The following is a 25352-nucleotide window of genomic DNA, read 5'->3' on the forward strand; positions in this document are numbered from 1 at the left end:
TATTTTTTTATTTTTTTATATACAATGATTCAAGTTTATTTGTTACTCAAACAAAGACCTATGTTTTTGGTGCATGTGCTTGGAAATAGTGGACAAGCTGAGTCTTCCATTTCTATTATACATAAATTGAAATTGAAGCCAGCTAAGGAAATTGAAGAGATCAGTGATAAAAATGGAGTTTGCAAAATAAAGTCAGTAACAAAGAGGACGCCTCCTCTTACATATGAACAAAAATTTGTAAAAGTAAATTATGAATATTCCTAATTAAATTAGAACTTTAAATATAGGCAGTAACTTGTGCTTACATTTTTATTTTATTTTTTTAAGATCTACGAATTTAGATTTCGTTCGGAGAATGCTCCCATTATAAAGGCTAACTAATTAGCATTAAAGACTTCTCTTGTAATCGTTAAAAAGAGAAAGGATTAAGAACGTTTTACTTGGAATCTAAATCAAATATCATTGATGAGGTATTTTATTTTATTACTTTGTACTTCCTATTACTCTGTATAAATTTAAAAGTGTATGACATAGCTGTTTATTCTAGTGTGATGCTGGGAATGTACCTAAATTTCCGAATATGGAAGATTACACCAAAGAGTTGTACACTCATGCCTTGACACTCAATAAAACATTTGAAAATTTTATATGTGTAAACTTGGTAATAAATATCATTACAAATTATTTTTATTCTGTTTAAGAATTTTTTTTCATTATAATTACACCGAGTGTTTTTCTTTTAATATTGACAAGAGTTAGTACGTTCTTCTTATTTAGAAAAAGATGCTTTCAATGCAGTTTATCTTACAGGTTGTGATCTTTAGAACTTATCATCTAATTTGTTATATTTTTGAAAATCACCATGTATTAATGATATTTGGTTATTTGAATTCATATAGTTTTTTTTACACAAATTTGAATTCATATAGTTATAACCCTAAGATGTTACATTTCTCCATTCCTTAAGGGTAATTGTTTTATTATTATTTTAATTAGATAATTTAGCACAATTTGTTCATTTTATTTACATTTATTTTTACCCTGTATATATTTAACGTAGGACTCATATGTTGTGAGAGTTGCTGATTTTGTATCCGCATGAGCCATTTTTAATGCAAGGGCTGCTGTCCTGGTTTATCTAGGGCATCAAAATGACTTGATTGCAATGGTAATCCTATTATTATAAGACAATTATTTTTCATTTCATAATTATTGCAAATTATATCTTATTGCAATGGTGTTCTGATTTATATATGATAATTATTATTCTGTTTTATTCAGATCTAAAGTCGTGAAGGGCTTTGTCTTATATTATATGGGGATATTGTAGTTTTTAAGGCTTTCATTCTGGGAATGAAAGTGGCAATGTCACACCATTACAAAACATTCTCATCGAGGGTACATCGATTTACAAGTTAACTTACACGCTAGATGACATTGTTTCTGACCTGGCAGCCTTGCATGTTTCGGCCTTTGAACAAAGGAAATTGTTTAAAAAATTATTTTTGTTCTATAACTGAGAATGGTGCAAACCTAAAGCATTAATTAGTAATGGCTCAGGCTTTTTCAAGTTCATATCTGTCTAAATTTCTTTATTATGCAATGCTATATAATATTATTTTTGTTATTCGTTGTGTTACGATAATTAATTTTTTTTCCAGATAGGGAAGTTTTCGAAGGAGATGTGAACGTTGCGCACCCATGATTAATTCGTCGTTCGGTTTTATAGACTTACATAGAAAATATGCTGCTATATAGATTCTTTTACTTGCATACACGCAATTCTATTTACATCCATACATCGCCCCATTTTCCTACTCTTTTCTCACTCTTTCTTTGTTTTAACAATAGAGACAGTTGGGTGAATTCTTCTCGTTAACACATTTTTTTAATAAAATATTTTTGTTTACTTATATTATAAGTAAAAGTTACCCTAAATCTGACTTGTATAATCTATTTCCTGTTAACTACTAACACATTTTTCATTTTTTTCCGTATATTTTATGTTAAAGTAATGTTCGACTGACTTTTTTTCATCATTTTTTGGTATCTATTTGTGCATATCATATACTTTTTGTAATTTATGTTAAAGATTAAGTTAGTTGTATTTTAAGACTCAGGATTTCCATTCATCAAAATAACTCAAGGATTGCAATGGATCCCTTGCTTAAGGAATGTTTCCAGTATACTGAAATTCAGCAACTTACACTACACTCATGTAAATATTTTTGTCAGTTTATTTTTTTATTTTTTTATATACAATGATTCAAGTTTATTTGTTACTCAAACAAAGACCTATGTTTTTGGTGCATGTGCTTGGAAATAGTGGACAAGCTGAGTCTTCCATTTCTATTATACATAAATTGAAATTGAAGCCAGCTAAGGAAATTGAAGAGATCAGTGATAAAAATGGAGTTTGCAAAATAAAGTCAGTAACAAAGAGGACGCCTCCTCTTACATATGAACAAAAATTTGTAAAAGTAAATTATGAATATTCCTAATTAAATTAGAACTTTAAATATAGGCAGTAACTTGTGCTTACATTTTTATTTTATTTTTTTAAGATCTACGAATTTAGATTTCGTTCGGAGAATGCTCCCATTATAAAGGCTAACTAATTAGCATTAAAGACTTCTCTTGTAATCGTTAAAAAGAGAAAGGATTAAGAACGTTTTACTTGGAATCTAAATCAAATATCATTGATGAGGTATTTTATTTTATTACTTTGTACTTCCTATTACTCTGTATAAATTTAAAAGTGTATGACATAGCTGTTTATTCTAGTGTGATGCTGGGAATGTACCTAAATTTCCGAATATGGAAGATTACACCAAAGAGTTGTACACTCATGCCTTGACACTCAATAAAACATTTGAAAATTTTATATGTGTAAACTTGGTAATAAATATCATTACAAATTATTTTTATTCTGTTTAAGAATTTTTTTTCATTATAATTACACCGAGTGTTTTTCTTTTAATATTGACAAGAGTTAGTACGTTCTTCTTATTTAGAAAAAGATGCTTTCAATGCAGTTTATCTTACAGGTTGTGATCTTTAGAACTTATCATCTAATTTGTTATATTTTTGAAAATCACCATGTATTAATGATATTTGGTTATTTGAATTCATATAGTTTTTTTTACACAAATTTGAATTCATATAGTTATAACCCTAAGATGTTACATTTCTCCATTCCTTAAGGGTAAGTTGTTTTATTATTATTTTAATTAGATAATTTAGCACAATTTGTTCATTTTATTTACATTTATTTTTACCCTGTATATATTTAACGTAGGACTCATATGTTGTGAGAGTTGCTGATTTTGTATCGCATGACCCATTTTTAATGCAAGGGCTGCTGTCCTGGTTTATCTAGGGCATCAAAATGACTTGATTGCAATGGTAATCCTATTATTATAAGACAATTATTTTTCATTTCATAATTATTGCAAATTATATCTTATTGCAATGGTGTTCTGATTTACATATGATAATTATTATTCTGTTTTATTCAGATCTAAAGTCGTGAAGGGCTTTGTCTTATATTATATGGGGATATTGTAGTTTTTAAGGCTTTCATTCTGGGAATGAAAGTGGCAATGTCACACCATTACAAAACATTCTCATCGAGGGTACATCGATTTACAAGTTAACTTACACGCTAGATGACATTGTTTCTGACCTGGCAGCCTTGCATGTTTTGGCCTTTGAACAAAGGAAATTGTTTAAAAAATTATTTTTGTTCTATAACTGAGAATGGTGCAAACCTAAAGCATTAATTAGTAATGGCTCAGGCTTTTTCAAGTTCATATCTGTCTAAATTTCTTTATTATGCAATGCTATATAATATTATTTTTGTTATTCGTTGTGTTACGATAATTAATTTTTTTTCCAGATAGGGAAGTTTTCGAAGGAGATGTGAACGTTGCGCACCCATGATTAATTCGTCGTTCGGTTTTATAGACTTACATAGAAAATATGCTGCTATATAGATTCTTTTACTTGCATACACGCAATTCTATTTACATCCATACATCGCCCCATTTTCCTACTCTTTTCTCACTCTTTCTTTGTTTTAACAATAGAGACAGTTGGGTGAATTCTTCTCGTTAACACATTTTTTTAATAAAATATTTTTGTTTACTTATATTATAAGTAAAAGTTACCCTAAATCTGACTTGTATAATCTATTTCCTGTTAACTACTAACACATTTTTCATTTTTTTCCGTATATTTTATGTTAAAGTAATGTTCGACTGACTTTTTTTCATCATTTTTTGGTATCTATTTGTGCATATCATATACTTTTTGTAATTTATGTTAAAGATTAAGTTAGTTGTATTTTAAGACTCAGGATTTCCATTCATCAAAATAACTCAAGGATTGCAATGGATCCCTTGCTTAAGGAATGTTTCCAGTATACTGAAATTCAGCAACTTACACTACACTCATGTAAATATTTTTGTCAGTTTATTTTTTTATTTTTTTATATACAATGATTCAAGTTTATTTGTTACTCAAACAAAGACCTATGTTTCTGGTGCATGTGCTTGGAAATAGTGGACAAGCTGAGTCTTCCATTTCTATTATACATAAATTGAAATTGAAGCCAGCTAAGGAAATTGAAGAGATCAGTGATAAAAATGGAGTTTGCAAAATAAAGTCAGTAACAAAGAGGACGCCTCCTCTTACATATGAACAAAAATTTGTAAAAGTAAATTATGAATATTCCTAATTAAATTAGAACTTTAAATATAGGCAGTAACTTGTGCTTACATTTTTATTTTATTTTTTTAAGATCTACGAATTTAGATTTCGTTCGGAGAATGCTCCCATTATAAAGGCTAACTAATTAGCATTAAAGACTTCTCTTGTAATCGTTAAAAAGAGAAAGGATTAAGAACGTTTTACTTGGAATCTAAATCAAATATCATTGATGAGGTATTTTATTTTATTACTTTGTACTTCCTATTACTCTGTATAAATTTAAAAGTGTATGACATAGCTGTTTATTCTAGTGTGATGCTGGGAATGTACCTAAATTTCCGAATATGGAAGATTACACCAAAGAGTTGTACACTCATGCCTTGACACTCAATAAAACATTTGAAAATTTTATATGTGTAAACTTGGTAATAAATATCATTACAAATTATTTTTATTCCGTTTAAGAATTTTTTTTCATTATAATTACACCGAGTGTTTTTCTTTTAATATTGACAAGAGTTAGTACGTTCTTCTTATTTAGAAAAAGATGCTTTCAATGCAGTTTATCTTACAGGTTGTGATCTTTAGAACTTATCATCTAATTTGTTATATTTTTGAAAATCACCATGTATTAATGATATTTGGTTATTTGAATTCATATAGTTTTTTTTACACAAATTTGAATTCATATAGTTATAACCCTGAGATGTTACATTTCTCCATACCTTAAGGGTAAGTTGTTTTATTATTATTTTAATTAGATAATTTAGCACAATTTGTTCATTTTATTTACATTTATTTTTACCCTGTATATATTTAACGTAGGACTCATATGTTGTGAGAGTTGCTGATTTTGTATCGCATGACCCATTTTTAATGCAAGGGCTGTTGTCCTGGTTTATCTAGGGCATCAAAATGACTTGATTGCAATGGTAATCCTATTATTATAAGACAATTATTTTTCATTTCATAATAATTGCAAATTATATCTTATTTCAATGGTGTTCTGATTTACATATGATAATTATTATTCTGTTTTATTCATATCTAAAGTCGTGAAGGGCTTCGTCCTATATTATATTGGGATATTGTAGTTTTTAAGGCTTTCATTTTGGGAATGAAAGTGGCAATGTCACACCATTACAAAACATTCTCATTGAGGGTACATCGATTTACAAGTTATCTTACACGCTAGATGACATTGTTTCTGACCTGGCAGCCTTGCATGTTTTGGCCTTTGAACAAAGGAAATTGTTTAAAAAATTATTTTTGTTCTATAACTGAGAATGGTGCAAACCTAAAGTATTAATTAGTAATGGCTCAGGCTTTTTCAAGTTCATATCTGTCTAAATTTCTTTATTATGCAATGCTATATAATATTATTTTTGTTATTCGTTGTGTTACGATAATTAATTTTTTTTCCAGATAGGGAAGTTTTCGAAGGAGATGTGAACGTTGCGCACCCATGATTAATTCGTCGTTCGGTTTTATAGACTTACATAGAAAATATGCTGCTATATAGTTTCTTTTACTTGCATACACGCAATTCTATTTACATCCATACATCGCCCCATTTTCCTACTCTTTTCTCACTCTTTCTTTGTTTTAACAATAGAGACAGTTGGGTGAATTCTTCTCGTTAACACATTTTTTTAATAAAATATTTTTGTTTACTTATATTATAAGTAAAATTTACCCTAAATCTGACTTGTATAATCTATTTCCTGTTAACTACTAACACATTTTTCATTTTTTTCCGTATATTTTATGTTAAAGTAATGTTCGACTGACTTTTTTTAATCATTTTTTGGTATCAATTGGTGCATACCATATACTTTTTGTAATTTATGTTAAAGATTAAGTTAGTTGTATTTTAAGACTCAGGATTTCCATTCATCAAAATAACTCAAGGATTGCAATGGATCCCTTGCTTAAGGAATGTTTCCAGTATACTGAAATTCAGCAACTTACACTACACTCATGTAAATATTTTTGTCAGTTTATTTTTTTATTTTTTTATATACAATGATTAAAGTTTATTTGTTACTCAAACAAAGACCTATGTTTCTGGTGCATGTGCTTGGAAATAGTGGACAAGCTGAGTCTTCCATTTCTATTATACATAAATTGAAATTGAAGCCAGCTAAGGAAATTGAAGAGATCAGTGATAAAAATGGAGTTTGCAAAACAAAGTTAGTAACAAAGAGGACGCCTCCTCTTACATATGAACAAAAATTTGTAAAAGTAAATTATGAATATTCCTAATTAAATTAGAACTTTAAATATAGGCAGTAACTTGTGCTTACATTTTTATTTTATTTTTTTTAAGATCTACGAATTTAGATTTCGTTCGGAGAATGCTCCCATGATAAAGGCTAACTAATTAGCATTAAAGACTTCTCTTGTAATCGTTAAAAAGAGAAAGGATTAAGAACGTTTTACTTGGAATCTAAATCAAATATCATTGATGAGGTATTTTATTTTATTACTTTGTACTTCCTATTACTCTGCATAAATTTAAAAGTGTATGACATAGCTGTTTATTCTAGTGTGATGCTGGGAATGTACCTAAATTTCCGAATATGGAAGATTACACCAAAGAGTTGTACACTCATGCCTTGACACTCAATAAAACATTTGAAAATTTAATATGTGTAAACTTGGTAATAAATATCATTACAAATTATTTTTATTCTATTTAAGAATTTTTTTTCATTATAATTACACCGAGTGTTTTTCTTTTAATATTGACAAGAGTTAGTACGTTCTTCTTATTTAGAAAAAGATGCTTTCAATGCAATTTATCTTACAGGTTGTGATCTTTAGAACTTATCATCTAATTTGTTATATTTTTGAAAATCACCATGTATTAATGATATTTGGTTATTTGAATTCATATAGTTTTTTTTACACAAATTTGAATTCATATAGTTATAGCCCTAAGATGTTACATTTCTCCATTCCTTAAGGGTAAGTTGTTTTATTATTATTTTAATTAGATAATTTAACACAATTTGTTCATTTTATTTACATTTATTTTTACCCTTTATATATTTAACGTAGGACTCATATGTTGTGAGAGTTGCTGATTTTGTATCCGCATGAGCCATTTTTAATGCAAGGGCTGCTGTCCTGGTTTATCTAGGGCATCAAAATGACTTGATTGCAATGGTAATCCTATTATTATAAGACAATTATTTTTGTAACACCCCATACATAACTGACTAGTATATTATGCATGAAACGTTAAAATTGATATTGAGTACATACAAAAGCTATAGTTGTAGAAAGATCCATATAAAATACAACATGATATTCTACTAAGAAGCATAATACATAAGTCTTCAATGGATCTTGCACAGCGGAATGTCAAAACCAATGAGGTCTTCGAGCCAACACCACTTCCAAGTCATCAGTCCAAACCTGTTACTGACCAAACGCTACTAACTGCACCTGAAAAAATATAAGTTGATTGGGGTGAGATTACTAAATCTCAGTGAGTCCTCCTATCCTATGGGTCCACTCGGTTCTACAAGGTACATGCATCAAAACCGAATCCACCATTGATCCGGGGTTTATCCTCACGTCCGGTACAAGTACGGAGAAACAAGGAATCATCCACCATTGGACGATTAATGCAGATATACAATTATATAAGCAACCAAGTATGCAAAACCCGCATCCATATACGGGGAATCCAGAAGTACGTTAATACCACTAGACTAAGTTACTAACACACCCTCGGTGGGTTCACCCATGCCTATTTGTCAAGAGACTTACACAAGCACCCTGCAAGAATGATTAAATGGGTTCGCACAAGCCTACATGGCTGCGAGATGACCTTGCCTAAGAGGCGACATCGTCCCATTAACCATCTGTACGCAAGTGGTGTTAACAGCAAGTGTAACACGCCGTCTCGACGCATGAGCCCATCCGGATAGGAACCTAATGATGTAGCCTACATGGCATCATTAGAGATGGTTTACCTGTCATGCGTAGGCTTACTTAGCCGCATAACGCCATCATACCGAGCACGCAAGTGTGTATACAGCAAGTGAGTAAGACGCCTCCAGGCCCTCACAAGCACACTGCAACGGTAGTTCAGGTATGTGCCTCTGGGATCGAAGATCAGGGCAGTCCCACAGACAACTCAAGGACCCGTGGTCCGAATCGTAACTTAGTACCGGGTCTACTTCGATTCAGCACACACACGTAAGCAAACGTTAACAGCACACAAACAGACAACTCCGATTGTTTAACCAAAACAACGGGCATCAATAGAATGTTCATATTTCATCATAATATAGCATTCTCATTTCAGCAAAATATAGCAATTAGAAACAATGAGCTAATTTAGTCCAACTACACACAATTTACATAGTTTCAGTGTCGCACTTTCAACTTAAGGTATGTCAGATATATCGAAAAAATATTATTTAAACACCGAAGCCAATTTTCCTAGATAGTACATTTAATTAGCTTTCTAACGGTATATAGTACGCGTCAATCGGGCGTACGAAACGGGAGATATGAATTTTCGAAATTCTGAAAATTCTGCTCAGCATGCAGAGTAACGGGTTACTTCATTTCAAGTAACCGGTTACTTCAGCCCAGAATCCATTTTTTCACTTTTCGCTCCCAGGTAACCGGTTACCTCATCCAAGTAACCGGTTACTTCACCTGCAGAACTCAAAATTCTGCATTTTAAAGCTTCTAAACCAGTCCCAAATACTTCTAATTGATTCTAAGCATCACACATATAATTCCAACAGATTTCTAACATGCAACAATGACAAAGATATAGCCAACCAGTAAATAACATAAACATCTAACAATTATCACAATTAGCATGTTAATGTCATGGATTTATGATAATTTCTCACAACCCTCTTTCCCCAAACATAAGCCCTTGCATATTAAACCCCAAAGTATCTAACTAAGGACTCACCTTGCTAAAATGGAGGTTTAGAAAGATGATGTTTGCTGCCATTGGACTCCCACCATAGCCAAAGTTTCACTCCATCTTCATCAAATCCGTAATCACACTTGTACCCACTTTCAGCATCACTGACACAACTTCAAGGTCAGTTTTCTCCTTCGAAATAGAAGCTATGAACGCGAACCATAGGTGCAAATCGAAGAGAAATTCGTTAGCTATCCAATGGGACCAGAATCGTTACAATCGGAGTTACGAGTTGAGACATATACCTGTTTTAGTGGAGGCTGTTCTTAGGGTGCGAAAATGGAATTGATGAACATAACTTCCTCCTTTCTCTCTTGCTCCAAATTCTGAATTGTGAAACAAAAATGAATAGCATGCACCCAAACAAGGCCTTATAACATGCAACATTACTCAAGGTCCATTATGCCCTCAAACTAAGCCATATTTACACAATAGCCACTTGGTTAGTTCCTAACCAATTTCCTTCTACTCCAACTAATCTTTCTTAATGCAAATTAGTCCATAATATTTTCTTAGTATTTCATAATCATGCTTGATCATAATATGGGATATTACATTCTCCCCCCCTTAAATTGAATTCGTCCTCGAATTCCTTTCATTCATCGCGAAAAACTAACTCTTCACATCTATCCAACCAAGGGAAAGAATGTTACTCACATTTCTCTTCAGATAATCTCACTACTCTGCCTGAGGGTCATTCCACACGAAGAAACATAATCTGCCAAAATGGTTGCATCCCACTACACATGATTAGAAACCTTAACTCTCAAGCAACACGTCTAATCTGATACTTCGTCTTGATACACCTGGGGAAAGGGTCCTTCCAGGGTCCTTGACCTTTACTGCTCTGCACTGAATCTCCAAAACTTCAAAAACTCCAATAATCCACTCATGTCGGATATCCTTCGTTTCATTCTCTGATGTGTTCACCCTCGTTCAACAAACATTACTGATCCACTCAGCTCCTTGAATTACTTCCTGTTTGAGAATTACTGCCACCATGTCACTTCTGCGATAACACTTCAAATTATTCTCCATTCGAGTCCATACAATGTCATTAGGTGATCTTCAAATTCCTCGGTCTTAACCTCTGGTTCCTAAAGTCTTAGGATGATTGTTCCAAATTTACCTTTACTCATACAACTGAATCTTTTTACTTAAACCCTTACTCAAGTTTAGACATAACAACTATCACCGTAAACCGCGAAGGTGTAATCGTCTTGCAACTATATCCTTGACATTCGACAACTTCGCACAGGATTCTACTGATAAGACGCGAAATTCAACCACTGATCTGTAACCATTGTCCAAGTCTTCGTGCACAATCGTAGTACACGAGACATACCCACAACGAACTTGCGCCAACTGAATGTCCTCTCTAGCCTTCAGCATTTCGACGGTCTGATACGCAGTCCAACCCTTGTGACTTGCAAGCTAAACTGATGACCTACGAACATCGGACCGCATGCCATCCACAAAAATGTATTCCCAAGCTGGTCCATTGACAACACCTCTCGAGTTATGGTGATCCTTGAGAGACTGGAATGGACGAAACGCTGCTCCGACAATTTCCCTTAGGAAGATACTATCATCCCAACATAAAATCCTACAAAAGTCTGTTCGTTCCTACCTCAGACTTATCTGATTCCTCCTTGATCCGTTGCGCTACTCTGATCCCAACAAGTCACACACCTTGAAATCCTCTGAGTCATATTATATCCATAATTCACTTAGTTCCCATTAATACACAATAATTCCTTATCCACAGTTATCCAATTACAACACGTTCCAGAACTCCATATACATCCATCATCAACTACTACTCGTCAAAGTTGCATACTCTCCAGAATCAAGCTTCTACTTACCCTGCCATTCCATATAGTTCATCTACCACAACTTAGGTACACGTTTCATCCTCAGGACATTGAAACCCAAACACTCACTGACTTAGAGGTTCGTCCTTGTCACTGATTTCCACAGTGTATATCTGCTATGTTTTTCATTCCAACAAATCTTTGTTGCTCAACCGGTATATCGAATCCTTCACGACATACTGCAGTTCATGATAACTCTAGCAGTTTTACACGACTTCTACCCAACCACACACCTTCATTCTCTTAGCGTAGTTTTACCTCTGATAACTCGTGCGACTTACTGATATAACTATCCTCCCATAGCCACACTCCATTCACACAGTCATCTAACGTACGTTCCACCTCTGAATCAGACACTAAACTGACTTCCTCAGCGGCTGCATCCTTCATTGCAGTGCTTCCAACGGTCTGAGTGTAGCCACAATGCAAGAAATTGCACTCTGCACTTTGAACATCTCTCTTATAAACTCCTTAGCAGTTCTCAAACCAAAATGTCCATGCTTTACCAAGATTAACACTTCTCCACTCAGAGTATCTAGCAATACCTTACCAGACACATCACACATCGAACTAGTCCAAGACACAATTCACATATTCCATCACCGGTCGCCAATGGTACATGATAGCCACTCACTATGCTGACCAGGATATCATGACCGCACATGAGTCTCACTCTAGACACTCATGCAAAATTGCCAACCTAACACTTCATGAAACGAGAACGTCTCCAAGGTACAATCTGATACTAACTCACGCAATCACGATCACTCAGGGTCTCCATAAGTATAGTATTGGATCTTGATCCATTTCACCATCGGCTGTCTAGTTATTCCTCTACTATTGGGTGTGACGTATGGATTCTTATCCCACATACCTTATGAGAGTCTGGATCTGTGTCTCACGAGTGCCAAATCAAAATTCTACCTTGAGCTTCAGATCACCTTTGTCCCACACATGTCGGAAAAAGGATGACTCACGCATCTTGTGCACGATAGCGATACTGTGGCATTATACCCGTCGTGTAGTACCAACATGGTGGTCCAACTCCGAGGCCATGTACTCAGGTAACCTACCTCAGTGGCGTATAATGATCCCCACGCGTATCCTATAGTTGCAACCGACAAGTGTCTGAACAGGCCTCCAATAGGTTCGTCGTTCCTCAAGTCCTTAGAATCACACTCCTCAGGATGCTAAAACCTGAGAGTACTACACATCAAGGTTTACTTACTCAGAAAGCCAAAACGCTAAGCACGAAGATATGAAGTTCAACTTCGGATCACCATGCAGTGCGCATACCCACTCGTCCCACGCATGCATGAGATTCCATGTATAATTCAATTCAGATAGGAGTACCTTGGTTCCTAACAACCGACGCAACTGCGATCATCCTGCTGACGTTCCAGATGGGTGTTAGTTCTTGTTTGCCTGAATGCCCAACGCCAAGCGTAGTTCTATGGCTTCACTCGGGGTCAGACGAACAACAACTAACAAGAGCTTAGGTCACTGCATTTCACGCTTCTACATCATTTCATATTCCATCTAGCGTAGTTCTAGAACTTAAATAAAAATGACAAGAACGGAAGTGCATGCCCTCTTCCACCGACAAGGTATTCAAGCTTCGCCAATTTTAAGTTACCACACTCATACATTCCACCAACATCTACTAGGTAACTACTCTCGATTAGGGTGCTTCAAGTTGGATCAGGATCTATTACTTCATCCATCCAATTACTGTCTGTACTAGCGCAAACAGAAAGGTCTGACTCCTCTATTCGCATTTCCAAGGGTTATTCTGTCCTATCAGCTCATCAGTCGCACTCAACACCAGCAGCATCATCAGTACTGAATCTTACTAATTCTCAGCTCAACACCTTCGGAGAATCCCACTTACAAGGCTCCTACTCATTCCTATTTGGATTTCCCTTGCTATTACCAAGACTTAGAGAAATCTTCACTTCGTCCAATCAAAATCCTGGGGGTTCAAGCTGTCTCCATCCACACCTTGACAGTTTGGGTATTACTACTTTGTGTCGAACGCTCTCCTTAAGCTTGACGACTCCAATATCATCCACTTAGAACGTCCAACAATTCGTTACTCATCCCACTCCAACAATTTAGGTTCACAACCTTACAGGCTTACGAGTCCTCGTGGCGGCTCTGCCGTAATCCTACTGTCTCACACTCAGTCGATGAGTTGATCAAGTTCAACAACTGAATGAGATATCAGTAAAATCAGGCTAGCAACGCACACTTGAGAGGAGGAAAAGGAATTGCTAGTGATGTCTCATGGCTCGGCCGAGAATCGACCTGCTCTGATACCAACTGTAACACCCCATACATAACTGACTAGTATATTATGCATGAAACGTTAAAATTGATATTGAGTACATACAAAAGCTATAGTTGTAGAAAGATCCATATAAAATACAACATGATATTCTACTAAGAAGCATAATACATAAGTCTTCAATGGATCTTGCACAGCGGAATGTCAAAACCAATGAGGTCTTCGAGCCAACACCACTTCCAAGTCATCAGTCCAAACCTGTTACTGACCAAACGCTACTAACTGCACCTGAAAAAATATAAGTTGATTGGGGTGAGATTACTAAATCTCAGTGAGTCCTCCTATCCTATGGGTCCACTCGGTTCTACAAGGTACATGCATCAAAACCGAATCCACCATTGATCCGGGGTTTATCCTCACGTCCGGTACAAGTACGGAGAAACAAGGAATCATCCACCATTGGACGATTAATGCAGATATACAATTATATAAGCAACCAAGTATGCAAAACCCGCATCCATATACGGGGAATCCAGAAGTACGTTAATACCACTAGACTAAGTTACTAACACACTCTCGGTGGGTTCACCCATGCCTATTTGTCAAGAGACTTACACAAGCACCCTGCAAGAATGATTAAATGGGTTCGCACAAGCCTACATGGCTGCGAGATGACCTTGCCTAAGAGGCGACATCGTCCCATTAACCATCTGTACGCAAGTGGTGTTAACAGCAAGTGTAACACGCCGTCTCGACGCATGAGCCCATCCGGATAGGAACCTAATGATGTAGCCTACATGGCATCATTAGAGATGGTTTACCTGTCATGCGTAGGCTTACTTAGCCGCATAACGCCATCATACCGAGCACGCAAGTGTGTATACAGCAAGTGAGTAAGACGCCTCCAGGCCCTCACAAGCACACTGCAACGGTAGTTCAGGTATGTGCCTCTGGGATCCAAGATCAGGGCAGTCCCACAGACAACTCAAGGACCCGTGGTCCGAATCGTAACTTAGTACCGGGTCTACTTCGATTCAGCACACACACGTAAGCAAACGTTAACAGCACACAAACAGACAACTCCGATTGTTTAACCAAAACAACGGGCATCAATAGAATGTTCATATTTCATCATAATATAGCATTCTCATTTCAGCAAAATATAGCAATTAGAAACAATGAGCTAATTTAGTCCAACTACACACAATTTACATAGTTTCAGTGTCGCACTTTCAACTTAAGGTATGTCAGATATATCGAAAAAATATTATTTAAACACCGAAGCCAATTTTCCTAGATAGTACATTTAATTAGCTTTCTAACGGTATATAGTACGCGTCAATCGGGCGTACGAAACGGGAGATATGAATTTTCGAAATTCTGAAAATTCTGCTCAGCATGCAGAGTAACGGGTTACTTCATTTCAAGTAACCGGTTACTTCAGCCCAGAATCCATTTTTTCACTTTTCGCTCCCAGGTAACCGGTTACCTCATCCAAGTAACCGGTTACTTCACCTGCAGAACTCAAAATTCTGCATTTTAAAGCTTCTAAACCAGTCCCAAATACTTCTAATTGATTCTAAGCATCACACATATAATTCCAACAGATTTCTAACATGCAACAATGACAAAGATATAGCCAACCAGTAAATAACATAAACATCTAACAATTATCACAATTAGCATGTTAATGTCATGGATTTATGATAATTTCTCACAACCCTCTTTCCCCAAACATAAGCCCTTGCATATTAAACCCCAAAGTATCTAACTAAGGACTCACCTTGCTAAAATGGAGGTTTAGAAAGATGATGTTTGCTGCCATTGGACTCCCACCATAGCCAAAGTTTCACTCCATCTTCATCAAATCCGTAATCACACTTGTACCCACTTTCAGCATCACTGACACAACTTCAAGGTCAGTTTTCTCCTTCGAAATAGAAGCTATGAACGCGAACCATAGGTGCAAATCAAAGAGAAATTCGTTAGCTATCCAATGGGACCAGAATCGTTACAATCGGAGTTACGAGTTGAGAGATATACCTGTTTTAGTGGAGGCTGTTCTTAGGGTGCGAAAATGGAATTGATGAACATAACTTCCTCCTTTCTCTCTTGCTCCAAATTCTGAATTGTGAAACAAAAATGAATAGCATGCACCCAAACAAGGCCTTATAACATGCAACATTACTCAAGGTCCATTATGCCCTCAAACTAAGCCATATTTACACAATAGCCACTTGGTTAGTTCCTAACCAATTTCCTTCTACTCCAACTAATCTTTCTTAATGCAAATTAGTCCATAATATTTTCTTAGTATTTCATAATCATGCTTGATCATAATATGGGATATTACAATTTTTCATTTCATAATTATTGCAAATTATATCTTATTTCAATGGTGTTCTGATTTATATATGATAATTATTATTCTGTTTTATTCATATCTAAAGTCGTGAAGGGCTTCGTCTTATATTATATTGGGATATTGTAGTTTTTAAGGCTTTCATTCTGGGAATGAAAGTGGCAATGTCACACCATTACAAAACATTCTCATCGAGGGTACATCGATTTACAAGTTAACTTACACGCTAGATGACATTGTTTCTGACCTGGCAGCCTTGCATGTTTCAGCCTTTGAACAAAGGAAATTGTTTAAAAAATTATTTTTGTTCTATAACTGAGAATGGTGCAAACCTAAAGCATTAATTAGTAATGGCTCAGGCTTTTTCAAGTTCATATCTGTCTAAATTTCTTTACTATGCAATGCTATATAATATTATTTTTGTTATTCGTTGTGTTAGGATAATTAATTTTTTTTCCAGATAGGGAAGTTTTCGAAGGAGATGTGAACGTTGCGCACCCATGATTAATTCGTCGTTCGGTTTCATAGACTCACATAGAAAATATGCTGCTATATAGATTCTTTTACTTGCATACACGCAATTCTATTTACATCCATACATCGCCCCATTTTCCTACTCTTTTCTCACTCTTTCTTTGTTTTAACAATAGAGACAGTTGGGTGAATTCTTCTCGTTAACACATTTTTTTAATAAAATATTTTTGTTTACTTATATTATAAGTAAAAGTTACCCTAAATCTGACTTGTATAATCTATTTCTTATTAACTACTAACACATTTTTCATTTTTTTTTTCCGTATATTTTATGTTAAAGTAATGCTCGACTGACTTTTTTTCATCATTTTTTGGAATCTATTTGTGCATATCATATAGTTTTTGTAATTTATGTTAAAGATTAAGTTAGTTGTATTTTAAGACTCAGGATTTCCATTCATCAAAATAACTCAAGGATTGCAATGGATCCCTTGCTTAAGGAATGTTTCCAGTATACTGAAATTCAGCAACTTACACTACACTCATGTAAATATTTTTGTCAGTTTATTTTTTTATTTTTTTATATATAATGATTCAAGTTTATTTGTTACTCAAACAAAGACCTATGTTTTTGGTGCATGTGCTTGGAAATAGTGGACAAGCTGAGTCTTCCATTTCTATTATACATAAATTGAAATTGAAGCCAGCTAGGGAAATTGAAGAGATCAGTGATAAAAATGGAGTTTGCAAAATAAAGTCAGTAACAAAGAGGACGCCTCCTCTTACATATGAACAAAAATTTGTAAAAGTAAATTATAAATATTTCTAATTAAATTAGAACTTTAAATATAGGCAGTAACTTGTGCTTACATTTTTATTTTATTTTTTTAAGATCTACGAATTTAGATTTCGTTCGGAGAATGCTCCCATTATAAAGGCTAACTAATCAACATTAAAGACTTCTCTTGTAATCGTTAAAAAGAGAAAGGATTAAGAACGTTTTACTTGGAATCTAAATCAAATATCATTGATGAGGTATTTTATTTTATTACTTTGTACTTCCTATTACTCTGTATAAATTTAAAAGTGTATGACAAAGCTGTTTATTCTAGTGTGATGCTGGGAATGTACCTAAATTTCCGAATATGGAAGATTACACCAAAGAGTTGTACACTCATGCCTTGACACTCAATAAAACATTTGAAAATTTTATATGTGTAAACTTGGTAATAAATATCATTACAAATTATTTTTATTCTGTTTAAGAATTTTTTTTCATTATAATTACACCGAGTGTTTTTCTTTTAATATTGACAAGAGTTAGTACGTTCTTCTTATTTAGAAAAAGATGCTTTCAATGCAATTTATCTTACAGGTTGTGATCTTTAGAACTTATCATCTAATTTGTTATATTTTTGAAAATCACCATGTATTAATGATATTTGGTTATTTGAATTCATATAGTTTTTTTTACACAAATTTGAATTCATATAGTTATAACCCTAAGATGTTACATTTCTCCATTCCTCAAGGGTAAGTTGTTTTATTATTATTTTAATTAGATAATTTAGCACAATTTGTTCATTTTGTTTACATTTATTTTTACCCTGTATATATTTAACGTAGGACTCATATGTTGTGAGAGTTGCTGATTTTGTATCCGCATGAGCCATTTTTAATGCAAGGGCTGTTGTCCTGGTTTATCTAGGGCATCAAAATGACTTGATTGCAATGGTTATCCTATTATTATAATACAATTATTTTTCATTTCATAATTATTGCAAATTATATCTTATTGCAATGGTGTTCTGATTTATATATGATAATTATTATTCTGTTTAATTCAGATCTAAAGTCGTGAAGGGCTTCGTCTTATATTATATGGGGATATTGTAGTTTTTAAGGCTTTCATTCTGGGAATGAAAGTGGCATTGTCACACCATTACAAAACATTCTCATAGAGGGTACATCGATTTACAAGTTAACTTACACGCTAGATGACATTGTTTCTGACCTGGCAGCCTTGCATGTTTCGGCCTTTGAACAAAGGAAATTGTTTAAAAAATTATTTTTGTTCTATAACTGAAAATGGTGCAAACCTAAAGGATTAATTAGTAATGGCTCAGGCTTTTTCAAGTTCATATCTGTCTAAATTTCTTTACTATGCAATGCTATATAATATTATTTTTGTTATTCGTTGTGTTACGATAATTAATTTATTTTCCAGATAGGGAAGTTTTCGAAGGAGATGTGAACGTTGCGCACCCATGATTAATTCGTCGTTCGGTTTCATAGACTCACATAGAAAATATGCTGCTATATAGATTCTTTTACTTGCGTACACGCAATTCTATTTAGATCCATACATCGCCCCATTTTCCTACTCTTTTCTCACTCTTTCTTTGTTTTAACAATAGAGACAGTTGGGTGAATTCTTCTCGTTAACACATTTTTTTAATAAAATATTTTTGTTTACTTATATTATAAGTAAAAGTTACCCTAAATCTGACTTGTATAATCTATTTCCTATTAACTACTAACACATTTTTCATTTTTTTTCCGTATATTTTATGTTAAAGTAATGCTCGACTGACTTTTTTTCATCATTTTTTGGTATCTATTTGTGCATATCATATACTTTTTGTAATTTATGTTAAAGATTAAGTTAGTTGTATTTTAAGACTCAGGATTTCCATTCATCAAAATAACTCAAGGATTGCAATGGATCCCTTGCTTAAGGAATGTTTCCAGTATACTGAAATTCAGCAACTTACACTACACTCATGTAAATATTTTTGTCAGTTTATTTTTTTATTTTTTTATATACAATGATTCAAGTTTATTTGTTACTCAAACAAAGACCTATGTTTTTGGTGCATGTGCTTGGAAATAGTGGACAAGCTGAGTCTTCCATTTCTATTATACATAAATTGAAATTGAAGCCAGCTATGGAAATTGAAGAGATCAGTGATAAAAATGGAGTTTGCAAAATAAAGTCAGTAACAAAGAGGACGCCTCCTCTTACATATGAACAAAAATTTGTAAAAGTAAATTATGAATATTCCTAATTAAATTAGAACTTTAAATATAGGCAGTAACTTGTGCTTACATTTTTATTTTATTTTTTTAAGATCTACGAATTTAGATTTCGTTCGGAGAATGCTCCCATTATAAAGGCTAACTAATTAGCATTAAAGACTTCTCTTGTAATCGTTAAAAAGAGAAAGGATTAAGAACGTTTTACTTGGAATCTAAATCAAATATCATTGATGAGGTATTTTATTTTATTACTTTGTACTTCCTATTACTCTGTATAAATTTAAAAGTGTATGACATAGCTGTTTATTCTAGTGTGATGCTGGGAATGTACCTAAATTTCCGAATATGGAAGATTACACCAAAGAGTTGTACACTCATGCCTTGACACTCAATAAAACATTTGAAAATTTTATATGTGTAAACTTGGTAATAAATATCATTACAAATTATTTTTATTCTGTTTAAGAATTTTTTTTCATTATAATTACACCGAGTGTTTTTCTTTTAATATTGACAAGAGTTAGTACGTTCTTCTTATTTAGAAAAAGATGCTTTCAATGCAATTTATCTTACAGGTTGTGATCTTTAGAACTTATCATCTAATTTGTTATATTTTTGAAAATCACCATGTATTAATGATATTTGGTTATTTGAATTCATATAGTTTTTTTTACACAAATTTGAATTCATATAGTTATAACCCTAAGATGTTACATTTCTCCATTCCTCAAGGGTAAGTTGTTTTATTATTATTTTAATTAGACAATTTAGCACAATTTGTTCATTTTATTTATATTTATTTTCACCCTGTATATATTTAACGTAGGACTCATATGTTGTGAGAGTTGCTGATTTTGTATCCGCATGAGCCATTTTTAATGCAAGGGCTGTTGTCCTGGTTTATCTAGGGCATCAAAATGACTTGATTGCAATGGTAATCCTATTATTATAAGACAATTATTTTTCATTTCATAATTATTGCAAATTATATCTTATTGCAATGGTGTTCTGATTTATATATGATAATTATTATTCTGTTTTATTCAGATCTAAAGTCGTGAAGGGCTTCGTCTTATATTATATGGGGATATTGTAGTTTTTAAGGCTTTCATTCTGGGAATGAAAGTGGCATTGTCACACCATTACAAAACATTCTCGTAGAGGGTACATCGATTTACAAGTTAACTTACACGCTAGATGACATTGTTTCTGACCTAGCAGCCTTGCATGTTTCGGCCTTTGAACAAAGGAAATTGTTTAAAAAATTATTTTTGTTCTATAACTGAAAATGGTGCAAACCTAAAGGATTAATTAGTAATGGCTCAGGCTTTTTCAAGTTCATATCTGTCTAAATTTCTTTACTATGCAATGCTATATAATATTATTTTTATTATTCGTTGTGTTACGATAATTAATTTATTTTCCAGATAGGGAAGTTTTCGAAGGAGATGTGAACGTTGCGCACCCATGATTAATTCGTCGTTCGGTTTCATAGACTCACATAGAAAATATGCTGCTATATAGATTCTTTTACTTGCGTACACGCAATTCTATTTAGATCCATACATCGCCCCATTTTCCTACTCTTTTCTCACTCTTTCTTTGTTTTAACAATAGAGACAGTTGGGTGAATTCTTCTCGTTAACACATTTTTTTAATAAAATATTTTTGTTTACTTATATTATAAGTAAAAGTTACCCTAAATCTGACTTGTATAATCTATTTCCTATTAACTACTAACACATTTTTCATTTTTTTTCCGTATATTTTATGTTAAAGTAATGCTCGACTGACTTTTTTTCATCATTTTTTGGTATCTATTTGTGCATATCATATACTTTTTGTAATTTATGTTAAAGATAAAGTTAGTTGTATTTTAAGACTCAGGATTTCCATTCATCAAAATAACTCAAGGATTGCAATGGATCCCTTGCTTAAGGAATGTTTCCAGTATACTGAAATTCAGCAACTTACACTACACTCATGTAAATATTTTTGTCAGTTTATTTTTTTATTTTTTTATATACAATGATTCAAGTTTATTTGTTACTCAAACAAAGACCTATGTTTTTGGTGCATGTGCTTGGAAATAGTGGACAAGCTGAGTCTTCCATTTCTATTATACATAAATTGAAATTGAAGCCAGCTATGGAAATTGAAGAGATCAGTGATAAAAATGGAGTTTGCAAAATAAAGTCAGTAACAAAGAGGACGCCTCCTCTTACATATGAACAAAAATTTGTAAAAGTAAATTATGAATATTCCTAATTAAATTAGAACTTTAAATATAGGCAGTAACTTGTGCTTACATTTTTATTTTATTTTTTTAAGATCTACGAATTTAGATTTTGTTCGGAGAATGCTCCCATTATAAAGGCTAACTAATTAGCATTAAAGACTTCTCTTGTAATCGTTAAAAAGAGAAAGGATTAAGAACGTTTTACTTGGAATCTAAATCAAATATCATTGATGAGGTATTTTATTTTATTACTTTGTACTTCCTATTACTCTGTATAAATTTAAAAGTGTATGACATAGCTGTTTATTCTAGTGTGATGCTGGGAATGTACCTAAATTTCCGAATATGGAAGATTACACCAAAGAGTTGTACAATCATGCCTTGACACTCAATAAAACATTTGAAAATTTTATATGTGTAAACTTGGTAATAAATATCATTACAAATTATTTTTATTCTGTTTAAGAATTTTTTTTCATTATAATTACACCGAGTGTTTTTCTTTTAATATTGACAAGAGTTAGTACGTTCTTCTTATTTAGAAAAAGATGCTTTCAATGCAATTTATCTTACAGGTTGTGATCTTTAGAACTTATCATCTAATTTGTTATATTTTTGAAAATCACCATGTATTAATGATATTTGGTTATTTGAATTCATATAGTTTTTTTTACACAAATTTGAATTCATATAGTTATAACCCTAAGATGTTACATTTCTCCATTCCTCAAGGGTAAGTTGTTTTATTATTATTTTAATTAGACAATTTAGCACAATTTGTTCATTTTATTTACATTTATTTTCACCCTGTATATATTTAACGTAGGACTCATATGTTGTGAGAGTTGCTGATTTTGTATCCGCATGAGCCATTTTTAATGCAAGGGCTGTTGTCCTGGTTTATCTAGGGCATCAAAATGACTTGATTGCAATGGTAATCCTATTATTATAAGACAATTATTTTTCATTTCATAATTATTGCAAATTATATCTTATTGCAATGGTGTTCTGATTTATATATGATAATTATTATTCTGTTTTATTCAGATCTAAAGTCGTGAAGGGCTTCGTCTTATATTATATGGGGATATTGTAGTTTTTAAGGCTTTCATTCTAGGAATGAAAGTGGCATTGTCACACCATTACAAAACATTCTCGTAGAGGGTGTCGCGGGCGAAAAATCGTTTGTCTTTTCTAAATGAGACACCTGATGCCTTCTTTGGGCTCGAGTGCTCAAAAAATGATTTTTCTTTTGTACCGACCAAACTTTTTATTGTTTCCAAAAGAGGAAAAGGAAAAAAGCTGCAATAACCTAAAAGTGGGGGGAGATCTTGGGTAAGAGGGTTGGTTATACGAAGGGAAGGTATTAGCACCCAACGTATCTGTAGTACTCTACAGGGTTCTTTATTGTTTATTCCATTCTTTGTTACGGTGGAGGTTCTGTTTTGAAATAGGTGGGGCCTAAGGTGTTTGCTTGATTATGCTCGCAAAGATCATCGCGATCCTCTGCATACATATCCCTTAGAAGGAATCAGAGCATCTGTAGCTCGGGGTCTACGGGTGCTAAGGTTTGAATGGTTTTTTTTGTTTTGTTTTGCTCGCCAAGGATCGACCTTGTGCCTACGTATTCTCAAAGGGATGTTGAGAAAGTCAGAGCAATCGTAGTTCCCACTTATGCTAGTGGAAGCAAAGGAAAATAGACAAATGTCGTCTAAATGTTAGATGTATCTAATCTATATCATCACATACATCTGTTTGTTTGAAAATCTTTTCATTATAAGCCCGGGGCCATGCCACTTAGGGTGCTTAGAATGATAAAGATGTTTTTGTTTGTTTAACCAGCCTTGTGGCAAAAACTTTCAATGAAGTCAGCCTTGTGACAAAAACTTTGATTAATCAGCCAGTACGGTGGTAAAACAGTTTGATTGATTAGCCAGCCTTGTGGCAAAAAGAAGTTTGATTGATTAGCCAGCCTTGTGGCAAAAAGTTTGATTGATTGATTGTTTGTGATGATATATAAGAGATACTCCTAGCATAGAGATGATAAATGTCTAATCTCCTAGGGTATTTGATTTGGATATCGGGGATGCTTATAAGAAGCCCGTGGGTCCTTGTACGAAGCCCAAGAGGAGGCTATCCGAGGGTCCTTGCATTGTAAGCCCAAGAGGAGGCTATGGGAGGGACAATCCAGGGTCCTTGCATTGTAAGCCCAAGAGGAGGCTATGGGAGGGTCACTCGTTTGTACAAAGCCCAAGGGGAGGCATGGTATAGTTGGTTTGAGCTCTTAGAGCGATTTCACCGGGAAACCATACTCTATGTCCTAACCTAAGCTAGTGGAGATTCTTTGCACGAAGCCCAATAGGAGGCTATGGGGAACCTAGTGTTGTACTAAGTTGAATAAGTATATAACACAATCACAAATATGAACAAGTACGAGCAAATATGAACAAGTACATGAACAAATATGAACAAGTATGAACAAGCACATATATATGACAAAGTGTGTGTATATAATGGAGTTTATGAAGGAAATATACCTGTAAGCATGATCCATTTGTATACACAGGGCTCGGGACTCACACTTGAGGAGAAGTCCACTTGAGTTTATTCAAAGCTATGTAAACAGGTATTTACAAGGGGCTTGGGACTTATACCTACATGGAGGCCCATGGTATTTTTGGGAAGATTTAAAGAAACCTTCATTTTTGGTTTGTTATTCAAAGTTAAAAATCAAACTGATCGAGATATGTACAAAAGGCGTACAATGAAATACCTAATTTCATGTACTGGAGTGGGTATGTACAAAAGGGCTTGGGACTTATACCTACATGGAGGCCCATGGTATATTTGAAAAGTTTTGAATCATTTGAAGTTTTGTTGTTTTGAAAATGATTTGAAAATGATTTGAAAATTGTTATTTTGAAGAAGTTTTATTGTTTTGAAAACTGTATAAAAAGAAAAGAAATGGGACTTACACTCTCTAATATTCGAGAGGCCCCTGTTTTATTTTCATAAAACAGGGTGGATGGTTTGAAAAAGATGTGAGATTTGTTAAAAAAAACTGTTTGAAAGTAATTTGGAAAAAGTTTTCTGTACAAAGAAAAACTGTACAAAGAAAGAGGAAAGGGACTTATACTCTCTAATATTCGAGAGGCCCCACATCGTTTTGAAAATCAATTGATCAATAAAAAAGATTTAATCAATAGTTTCCTTTGAGAATCAAAAAGAAATGGTTTATCGTTTTTTTTGAAAAGAATCGCGATCGCTTATTTAAAATGATTTGAATTTTGAAAGAAGTTAATTTAATCAAGATAAACAAAAAGATTGTCTTTAATTGACACTTAGATGATTAGGGTTTACTCAAAAAATATTTACAAGTGATTAAATTTGAGAAATCAAGTGAA

At 33.4% G+C, this 25352-nt stretch overlaps 2 long non-coding RNA genes across 2 annotated transcripts; both read right to left on the minus strand.

Moving 5' to 3' along the window:
* Nucleotides 1-7903: 7903 nt before the first annotated feature.
* Nucleotides 7904-11201, minus strand: LOC131640765 (uncharacterized). Its single transcript, XR_009295325.1, has 3 exons — nucleotides 9919-11201; nucleotides 9659-9819; nucleotides 7904-8163 (listed from the first exon to the last, which is right to left on the minus strand). It is a non-coding gene; the product is annotated as an uncharacterized LOC131640765 (long non-coding RNA).
* Nucleotides 11202-13673: 2472 nt separating this feature from the next.
* LOC131640768 (uncharacterized) lies at nucleotides 13674-16180 on the minus strand. The gene is made up of 3 exons (XR_009295328.1): nucleotides 15878-16180; nucleotides 15618-15778; nucleotides 13674-14122 (listed from the first exon to the last, which is right to left on the minus strand). It is a non-coding gene; the product is annotated as an uncharacterized LOC131640768 (long non-coding RNA).
* Nucleotides 16181-25352: the final 9172 nt, after the last annotated feature.

The sequence above is a fragment of the Vicia villosa genome, unplaced genomic scaffold (genome assembly GCF_029867415.1).
Source record: "Vicia villosa cultivar HV-30 ecotype Madison, WI unplaced genomic scaffold, Vvil1.0 ctg.003299F_1_1, whole genome shotgun sequence".
Classification (NCBI taxonomy): domain Eukaryota; kingdom Viridiplantae; phylum Streptophyta; class Magnoliopsida; order Fabales; family Fabaceae; genus Vicia; species Vicia villosa.